Here is a 10,753-nt window from a genome sequence, read left to right as displayed (position 1 = left end):
TTAATTTAATGCCCTAATTGTAAGGAAAAAGAAATAAAAGAATAGTTGATAATAAAATATTATGTAATTTGTTCTGTTAACGCTGGGTGTAAGAACACTAGCAGATATGATGCAGTAGTCAAAAGCTCTCACCTGTCGACTGGAAAAAAATGCACAACGTAAAAGTTGAGAATTACGTTTTATTCGGCAAACTGAGGACTTAAGCCCGGAGACAGCCTCTCAGCTCTGAGGGGCTGTTCTGAAAAGTTAAGTGGGGAGGCAGGATATAATACGAGTTTCTGCAACAAAAACCAGGCCGTAAGAGCATCAAAAGATTACTGTTAATTAAGGAAAAACCAGACATCTCCAGTTAATGAATTTAGCACTTCTCTCTGTATGGGAAGATGCAAGAGTCTGGGCTCATTCCTTTGATATGGCTGGAGAGATTGGCTAGGTGAACTGGGAAGTATGATTAATAGGGAAGGAGAGGGGAAAGGAGGGATGGAAGGGGGAGGCTCTTGTGCTTCCAGATCAACTGTAAGCCCTGAGGATGGCCCCTGCCCTCAGGGTAACCATCACCTATTGCACTGGTACTCCTCCCACCCACCTCCCCTAAGCTGTAGGCTCTCGGAGAGCAGGGTGGACCAGCTCTCTGGTTGGGAGCTCAATGCACAGCATAGTGTAGACGTTCAATAATCCTTCATTGGGTGAATGAATATTCTTGAACAAACCTACACATGCCCAGTTCTGAGCATAGGGCCTGGCCCCACTGTGGATTCAAGTTTGTAGGGGGGAAGGTTTTAGAGGCTGAGGTGAACCAGACCCTGGCCCATTGCCCTATATCCAGGTGAGCCACAGTGTGCCGAGGCCAGAAGGGCACATGGGAGCCTGGAAACCGAGCGTCTGCTTCCACCTTCAGTGTGCCAGCAGGACTTGGGCGAGTCTGCCCTCGGTGGTCCCCTTATCTGTTCCCAAGCCCAAAGGTCCTCTCCAGCTCCCAAATGGAAGCCTGGCTTCTCCAGGTCACCTGTTCAGAGCCGGAGGTCACAGCCCGAGTAGCACTGTCCCCTGGTGGCAGCTGCCAGATGGCAGGAGAGCCTTCAGCAACCAGCACCATCCGGGTCCCATCCCTGCTGAGGTTGGCCTCGGAGGCTCCCGGTTCTGTGCCTTTGGGTCTGGCTCAGGTGGGCTGCTCCAGAGAGGGTGGGGAAGGAGAGCTCCGCAGCCAGTCGTTGTTAGGGCACTCACAGAGGAAAGTCCCTGGGCCCACGAGACTTCATGTGTCATTGTGTCGCTGGGACCTGGCATAGCCTGGGGGTAGGCGGGGCTCAGTAAATAACCTCCTCCTTTGTCACCTTCAGCAGCCTCATTCACCACCACCACAAAGCACGCAGAGCACTTAGGTTCTACGAGCACAGACACTTTATCTGAAGTCCTCATGGGAGCTCTGCGGGGCTGAGGTTTTCTTCTCCCAGTTCGCTGATGGGAACAGAGACTCAGTGGGAGGAAGCGATCAGGCCCAGGCCATCAGGCTTTTACACCACATCGAGGCACTTTGTCTTAAAGCTTCCCATGGCTTCTGCTGCCCACAGGGCAAAGTCCCAGTGTCTTGCAGGTTGCAGCCCCTCACACCCGACCCCAGGCCTCGCCGGAACCCAGTCTCCTGCTGCAACCTTCCCTGCATCCTCCAGGTCCGAAGGCAGTTAGGTCTCCTCAGTTAGGCCCCCGAGGCCACCGATCCCTGTGACAGTGGGCACATCTCCCACTCCGCATCTGAGAGCTTAGGGTCAGGATCAGTCTCGGGGTGAAAATAGACTCCCGAGGGCCAGACTTGCCCCTCCACCGACCTCCCCCTTCCTGCCCTAACCCAGGGCACACGCACCCTTAAGTCTCCTCCACAGGACAGCCAGGGTGATTTGCAAAATCACAGATCCACCAAATACCATAATGCCAGGGGAACAGAGAACTTAGGTGACGTGCTCAGGGCCACACAGCTAACCTCAGTGGCTCCCATTGCCTTCCTGATAAAGAACCAACTTCTAAATGTGTGCAGCGAAGTGGCCCAGGCCTGTCCCTGCTCACCACTTGGGCAGGCAGTCGCCATTGGCTGTGCCTGGAACCCGCCCTCCGGGGCTGAAATGCTTGCTTCCCCCTGCGGGGCTGCTTCCCAACCCTCCACCTGGCTGCTGGTCTCCACTGTCTGCAGGGGCAGAGAAAACCTCTAACGTGTGTCGGGCCTTGGTTCCCAATGCATTTTTACATCCACTATCTCATTACAACCTTACTGCAACCTGTGCCGGGGCTATTTTTATTATCCCCATTATAGTGATGAGGCAAATGAGGCTGAGAGAGGCACGGGACTACTCGGGGGCAAAGCCAGGGCCAGGCCCCAGGACCCCTGACAACCAGCCCGTGACTTGGGCTGAGCCTGGAGAACCTTTGTTGGAGGATAAAGGGTAAGGGACTGCTCTAGTGAATACGGGTTAGCCAAGTAGGCAATTCGTGTTTTCAAGTTCCCCTGGGAGGGGGAGACTGCTTTCTCCCAGGTGTGCCCCTAGAGGCCCGTCCAGCAGCCTGTGCTGGGAACCCACTCTGGGGCCGTCTCACTCTGGCCGAGACCCTGCTGTGTCCTGACTCCAGGGGGTCCTGTCCCTCCCCCTGGGCCCTCTGTCATCTGTGTTTTTCTTTCTCTCCACCCAAGCCTCTTCTGACTACTCTTTCATTCTCCTCTTCATCTCTCCCCAGCATGGTCTGTCTCTCCCTTTTGATCCCTCACTCCTTCTGGATCTTCTCTCCGTCTTTCTGTACTATTTTCTTTCTTGTTCACCTATCTCCTCCTGCATTCCTCGGTCCCGTCCCCATTACCATCCTGCTCGGCCCCCTTTCCATGCTTCCCAAGTCTCAGGGAAGAGGAGGTAACGGGGGAGGGATCGTCTGGGAAGCCTGTGAGTCTCCAGTCTTTGTCTGGGGACTTGTGTCTTCAGGTTGGAAATTTTCATTTTTTGTGGCTGATCAGGGAGGAAGAAATGGAAAATACAAAGGGAGAAAGCACAGGATCTGTTTTGCAAGCCCAGAACTGACATAAGACAGGGTTTTATGAATATTTTCTGAAAATAATTTCTTTTTATGATGCCGTGTAACAGGGGCTGGCCCACTTGCCTGGCCTCCTGGCTGCAGCGAGCTGCAATTGGAGGCCCCCAACTCTCACGCCCCTCCCAGGACCATCCACCCAGGAATCATCCAGGCCAGCGTGTTTCCTCCACTGCGGCAGCCCTGGAAGGTAATGATGACGTGGAGGTGGGGGGCGTGGGGGCGGGGGAGGTCCTCGACGGCTCAGGGAGCCCTGGAGCTCCCCAAACTCTCAGCTCATGGGCTGGAAGGTCTAAGCTTGTGATTTCTGTCCACTTGCAACACAGACATGGCCGGGACATTCTGGCTCCAACACCCTTTGTTAAGATGGCCCTGGACACCAGCTCTGTGGCTGGAGTCCAAGCCCTCCTAGAGTATGTGGATTCCCTGGGGCTCACACTCAGGTGGTCTTCTTGGCCTCCAGCTCCCTGTCGTTGACCTTGCCACTTCCGCTTCACCCCCTGTCAACTTGGCAGTTGAAAATCAGCCCCTTCCGTGCCCCCCCCATCCCCAGTCTTCACAAGCAACGGAGAGTGTCCCGGGGGTCAGCAGAGAAGATGGAGTTAGGGTTCTCACTGCAGCCAGGAAATGACTACTACCTGCAGGTTCTCTCCCCACCCAGGAGGCGCAGTTCCCACCTCCCTTAGTTTCTCTATCTTCCCAGCTCCTCCCGTCCCTTCCTTCCTTCTCTTGATTCCTTCTTTCTCTTGCCCTCCCTTTCAGAAGCAAAATGACAAAATTCCTCCCCCTGGTCATACAGACGATCTTCCCTCCACCTCCTCTGACGTGGGAGAGGGTGGTGATTTTCCTTCCTACCTCAGGCGCCCAGGAGTCAGCCCTCCAAACGAAGAGGGAGGTTGCTCTTTCTCAAAGGAATTTTAGTGACTACAATTGACTCCACTTCCTTTCGTGCAAAGAAGGAGACAGGTCTGAGAGGGGCAGAGCTTGCCAGAGGCCACAGAGCCGGCAGGGGTCACAGGCCACAGCAGGGATCTTCACACTATTGATGTCAACCCTAAAGACCATCACGGTGGGGAGGGAAGCAGGAGGCTTCTTCTCTGGAGCCTCTTCCAGAGCTGGTGGGTGGGACAGAGGTCTGGGCCGGATCCAGGACATGGAAGAGGCTCATCGCCTTGGGCCTCGGATGGTACCTAACCTTACCCACCTGGCCTGTGAAATGGGGATGCAGAGGCCTCCTTGCCCACCTCACAGGCTGCAGTCCACACATGACAGCGCAGCATGGTTGAGTACAGGTTAAGAGAATAGTCCTGGAGCTTAACCACTTGGGTTCCAATCCTGGCTCCAGCATTTACAAGCTGTGTGATTGTGTACTAGTTACTTAACCTCTCTGTGTCTCAGTTACTTCATCTGTAAAATAGAGTTAAGGAAGAATAGTTGTGAGAATAAAATAATTTAAGACATGACTGTGTAGAATGTTGTCTGATGCATAATAGATGCTCAACCAACGTTAGCTTCCAGCTGCGTCACCACCTTCACCTGGTGGGGATGGCACCCATGTGCAGTCCGCATTACTCTTTTTTTATTTTATTTTATTATTTTTATTTTTTAAAATTTATTTATTTAGTTTTGGCTGTGTTGGATCTTTGTTTCTGTGCGAGGGCTTTCTCTAGTTGCGGCAAGTGGGGGCCTCTCTTCATCGCGGTGCGCAGGCCTCTCACTATCGCGGCCTCTCTTGTTGCGGAGCACAGGCTCCAGACGCGCAGGCTCAGTAGTTGTGGCTCATGGGCCTAGTTGCTCTGCGGCATGTGGGATCTGCCCAGACCAGGGCTTGAACCTGTGTCCCCTGCATTAGCAGGCAGATTCTCAACCACTCTGACACCAGTGAAGCCCCCGCATTACTCTTGTAGGAGCCAGCAAGGACTCATTAACTACGGCCAATGAGTTGCCTCTGGTGAAGGCTCCAGGGTTTCAGAACTAGAGACTTCGCCCACTCCAAACCTCTCAGTAACCTGCCCCCCTTCCCCCACCAAGTCCCAGGGGCTATGTTTTCTTCCCCGGTGGACCCTGCAGCACGGACCCCTTGTGCAGATCCCAGCCCGCTAATGCTTGAAATGTGATGTCTGATATGATATAAAAGCTCATCTATATTTTACCTGAAGTCTTCCCTCCCATTCTTCTTCCTTTCCTTCTTCATTGACTGTGCCTTTCTTCCACGAGCACCCACTAGATGTCAGATCCTGTGCTTTGACAATACAGAGATGACCAACCACGGTGCTGGCCCCTGGAAGCCAAGGCGAAGGACAGGCACACGAAGGTCATTTCCGTACAACCCAGGTACACAGCGGATGGGGTGCTGTGGTGACGGAGGGGAGGAGGGGCTAACTTGGCTTAAGGAGTAGGGGAAGCTTCGCGGAGCAGATACCACTGGAGCTGGGTTGCGCAGGATGTATACGAGTGATGAGCGAGGGGTAGAGATGCAGAAAGACAAGGGGCGCTGGGGGAACAGTGTGTGCAAAGGCAGAAGATGGGGACAAGCAGGACGAGTTCAGGAAACACCGAGGCAACCAGCAACCCTGGAGTGTTGAAAACCAGGAGAAGAATGGGTAAGATGGGAATTTCGTGCTGGGGACATGGGCAGGGACCTGGTCTCAGAGCACCTGGTGTGACCTTGACCTTTGTCCTGGGAACAGTGAGGAGACATGGATGAGTTTTAAAAAGCCAGGGAGGTTCGTGGTCATTGCTGTGGTTTACAGAGCTCACTTTAGCTGCAGGGGAGAGAGTGGGCCGAAGGGACACAGCTGTAGGTGGCAGGGGAGGGTGAGGAGACCTGGAGCAGGGTGGAGAGAGGTGGAGGGATTAATGAAGCTGAATCAGTAGGTGTTGGTGGGTGAGGATAGAGAGAGAGAGGGGGCCCCGAGGGCGAAGCTAGGTTCTAGGTTGGTTGCTCAGGTGAACATGGCTGGAGAGGGCTCTCCAGACCCCACTTGGCATGGAGCCTCTTGAGCCACTGGACCCCTGCCCAAACTACCCTCCCAGCACCTGCCTGTGTTTTTGCGTGGAAAACGGGCCCATGCCAGTTCCTCTGCATCACCACCTAAGGTCCTGGCCCTCCCAGTAAAGGCGATTTCCCACACGTTCCCCGGCAGTAGGAGGGGAGACATCGGCATGCAGAGACACCATCACGTTAAAGTCATCATGTCTTTTATTAATATATTATGCTACAAAAATATTTTTGGCAAAATAACATTAATAGCATCTTTCTTTGTCTTCTATTATATTCTTAAAGAACTCTTCATGAGAATTCACAGAGGTGAGGGGAAGAGGTGATTGAAAGGACAACAGCACGAATACCTTTCCAATACATTAAGATTTGAAGCTTCTGTCACACAGTGAGAGTCAGGCCAGGACGTCCTGCAGTCTCTTTGAGGCCCAGGAATGGGGCAGGGGCTCTGGCTTCCCCTGCTCTGGCCTAGGACATCATTTGGCCAAGAATCAGTGGGGGCCCAATGGGGGCCCAAGATGTCTGAGAGCCCCGCTGGAAACTTCTTTGACTTGGGTCTTGTTGAAAGCCCACTTTCCTCGCAATGGGACTTGGGATGCAGGGGCCCTTTGAGGCGTGCTACTCTTTACCTCCCTTTCCTGCCACACGCTCCCTATCCCGTGGCGGCCCACGGATCCTGGGAGGAAAGCCGAGCACTGGGCCTGGGGAGGGAGGGGCGGCACCTCACCTTAGCAGAGCCTCAAGACTGTGGAGCCCCAGTGCTCCCCCAGACCCCTAGAACAGTCCAAGCAGGAAACAAAGTCTCTGCTTGACAGATGAAGAGATAGAGGCTCAGAGAGGGGCAGGGACTTGCCCCAGGTCACTCAGCAAAGTGAAGGAGTATCTTGACTATATCTGGTAAGGAAGAGCCACGTCTGGAGACAGAGTAGGAAGAGCTGAGGGTGTGCTGATGCCCCTGGGAAAGGGCCAGGCAGGGCTCAGTCAGTTCTCATATCCCCCTTTTCTCTCCCCCAGGGTCGGGGGTGGGGGGCAGGGAGGGAAGGAGCTCTGGGCTGGGAATAGGTGCTTAGGTTCCGGTCCAGCCCTCCCCCACTGCCTAGAAGTCCCCCTGCCCCAGGGCAGCAGGTGAGCCTGCCAATTCTTGTCAGGCCCGGCTGCGCTGTTGAAGAAAGGGGGTGGGGGGGCGGGGAGGTGAGGCTGGACTGATTTCTGAAATGTACTGGTTTAGACAGCCAGGCCGGGTGATTTTTTTGGCTGCTTAGATGAATTTTGGGAAACATAATGTTCAAAGAACCTGAGCATTCAAGAGCCAGGAGGGACCCTACCCCACTCCCTTGCCAAGACTTCAACTCTCCTACCACATCTCCAGCCAGTGTGCCTACTGCCCCTGTTCATACACTGCTCCTGACGGGAAACTCAACACTTCTAGGGGCACCTGCCATCTTCCGACAGCTTTGCCTTTGCAAAGACTATTCCACTAGCAGAGTTAAGGTCTGCCTCCTTCTTTCTTTCCTTCATTCCTTTCTTCCTCCGGTCCCTCTCTACACATCTCTTTATGTCTGACGAGGACACAAAGATGAATTCACATGATCCTTGCCATTGAGGAGCTCACAGTATGATAGGAGAACAGAGGCATAGACGGTCTCAACGCAGAAGGCTTCCTGTAGGAGGTGCGATCTGAGTTGATCCTCAAAGTATGAGCAGTTAAGGGTAATAGAAGGGCGTTTCCAGGCCTAGGAAGCAGCATGTGTGAAACATCCTGTCTATTCTGGAAATGACAAATATGCTTCAGTCTGGCCAGGCACAGAGTGGGAGAGATGAGAAGCGAGGCTGGCATGGTCAGCAGGGTCTGATTGTGGAGGGTGTAGAAAGCCAGGCTGAGGAACACGTCACCAGCCCCTGTTCTGTTCTCTACCACACAGGGTACCAGCAAAACTGCAGTTCCCAGGTAGAACCTCTCTTGTCCTTCGTGGCATTTTCCTATACTTTCCCTTTGGTGGAGGACCTTTCTTTGGGACCCCTTGTGATCATGGCCCCAGGATGGAGACTGGGCAGGTGGGACAAGGATCCTGAGTCCCTAGGCTAGCCCAAATCCAGCTGAGGCCAGGAATTGGGTGACACAGCATTTAGTGTGAGGAAAATCCGGTCATGGTGTTTCTGTGCAAAGGCAAACTTGCCAGTCGGCACAAGCTTCCATGCTTCATAGACTCTAGATCTTTGACTGTCAGAGCTGGGGGGCCCTCAGTGGCCCTCTGCAGCTCCCTGCAGCTTGACTTATACACCTGTACTGTCCCTGCCTTCACCGGGCTGCTGGTGCTCAGAACATCCCAGAGGGAGATTAGGAGACAGGGCCATTCTGAGCTGACCCAGAAAACCCCTTGGTCATTTAGTCAGCCATCCTGAGAGACGGAACCCAGGGCCACCACTAACATGCTGGCTCTCAGTCCCTGATCTTCTCTGCCTGCCTCAAGGTCAAATGTAAAAGTCTTAAGACATGGACACGATGCTCTCAGAGCAACAGGGGTATTTTATGAGGCGAGGCACACAGAATGTGCTGGAAAAAATGTCAGCAGTGGTGGATAGATCATCCAAAGCACATGAGTGGCTGTGGATGGGATGATGGTTCCCGGGCCCAGGAAGAGAGAATTCAAGGGCCCCAGCCATGCAGATTTTTGTACATGTGCCTCGGGTCTTCTGCAACATACGTCAGCAAGTTCAGTTCATTTCAAACCCTGGCCAGCGGGTGGTCCTCAGGGACCAGTGAACTTAGGCTACAGATGTCTGTCTAACTCACACTGGCTCTGGCTGTCCCATCAGCACATGTCTACCTGATCAATTGGCCCGTCCATCAGCTACCCACGTGGCTTTCTTTAAACACTCAAGTGCTTGGTGGAGGGAGAGTTTGGGATCTCCCAACCTGCCCAGAGGAGGGATCTGGGGGCTTCTGCCTGTGATCACGGACCTGGACAGAATGACTTTGAAGGTTCCTTCTAAGAACCTAGGATTAGGCTGCTTGTTGCATCTTGATGAGTTCCTCTAGGCCAAGGAAGGTGGCTATATTTGGCCCCAACACAGAGCCTGGCACTGTGTGTGTTTGATAATCACACACTACATTAATTTACCTCTTTGGCCCCGTGCCTGGTACAGATCTGGGCATGCGGTCAGATGCGTGGACTGTTTACCAAATGCTTCATCTTTAATTAACCTCAAGCTCCATCTCAATACGTCTCATGCCACACTCTGCCCTGAACAGCGGGAAATCTGGCCTGTGTGTTTCTGATTCCTTTACATTTATCTCATCCAAATAGCACTCTGCACAATGTATTTGATGTCCAGCAGGCCTTCTGAGTCTGCTTTATAAGTCAGCTAAGCCCTTTCCTGCTCAGAAATAGGAAGTCACATTTCTGCCAAGGATAAACGGACTCCAGCCTTGGCTGGGGTCAAGTTCAGTTTACATTGTGGTACCCATGGGGCTGGCTGGACCCTCTGAAGCAGAGCTCAGGGCTCCTGCCAGATCTCAAGTTCAAACACATCCATCTGGGTCAGAGCTAAAAAGAATTCAGCTGCCTGCCAAGATGCCTGTGGGACTTCTGACTATCCAACGAGCTGCCCAGAATTCTACTGTTTCAGAAGGGAGACAGCTGCCAAGCTGGGCACAATGGCCCTGATGCTAATCAGACACTACCAGGCCTGCCAGGGAAGCCCATGGCGCAGTCATGCCGGGGAGCACTGAGCTGGGAGTCAGCAGACCTGTTCAGCTGTGCAGCCTTGGGGAAATGCCTCACCTCTCTGGGCCTTATTTTTACTCTCACTGTTATTATTTGTCAAACGAGGGGCCCTTTCTGCTCTTGGGTTCCAGGACTCTGTAATTGATGAGCTGCCAGCCCAGTGAGGGTTCAGGGCTGGGAGACAACCAACCTGCGTCCTGTGGCTTCTCAGCCACCACCTTGAGGACAGAGGAGCTGGTCAGTTTCTCTGAGTCTCCCTGGCCTGCTTGCCCCTCTTTGGCTGCTCTGCCTTACCAGGCCCATCACAGCTATCCTTCAGCCTCTCTGATTTGGCAAGAAAGCCTCTCATCGGCTTCAAGATAAGACAAGTTGGGACATGGGACACGTGGGAGAGCCTGTTGCCAGAGCCCGTTGGCTAGAGGGACCAACATGATTACTGTAGCCAAGTGGTCTCTTTGGTTGGAGTAAGAAGTGTGAGCTGGCCCATTTGGGTGAGACCTGCCTCCCTTGGAGATTCCCTGTGCAAAGAGACCACAACAGACTATGGTCTAGGAGACAAGCATTGCTTTTGAATCACACTGATCTAAGGCCACGTCCGGGCTGGGTGACGTTGAACAAGTCCCTTTATCTCTTATGGGGGTTCAGTTTCCTCACCTGTGAAACGGGGCCAATTATATCTCACAGAACTGGCGTGAGGATCTGTGATAAAGTGAATGTGCAAAATGCCTGCCACACTGCAGGCTCCGGACAAATGGCAGCTCTCATTACAAGTATCATTACTGTGGGATTCCTAGAGGCCTTGTCTCTAAAACTGCCCTTCAGTGCCCACTCCTGTCCTTCGGTTCAGCTCACCCCACTTGGCCGTGACTTCAACAGCCTCTCCTGTAAGCCAAGCTGGATTAGCGATACCAGAACAGGGAGGTCTGGACTCATGGCCCGGATCTCCCACTTGCTT

The sequence above is a fragment of the Delphinapterus leucas genome, chromosome 1, assembly GCF_059928025.1.
Source record: "Delphinapterus leucas isolate spDelLeu-1000000601 "Yukka" chromosome 1, BTC_Dleu_Yukka2, whole genome shotgun sequence".
Taxonomy (NCBI): Eukaryota; Metazoa; Chordata; class Mammalia; order Artiodactyla; family Monodontidae; genus Delphinapterus; species Delphinapterus leucas.
This window is presented reverse-complemented; position numbering follows the sequence as displayed.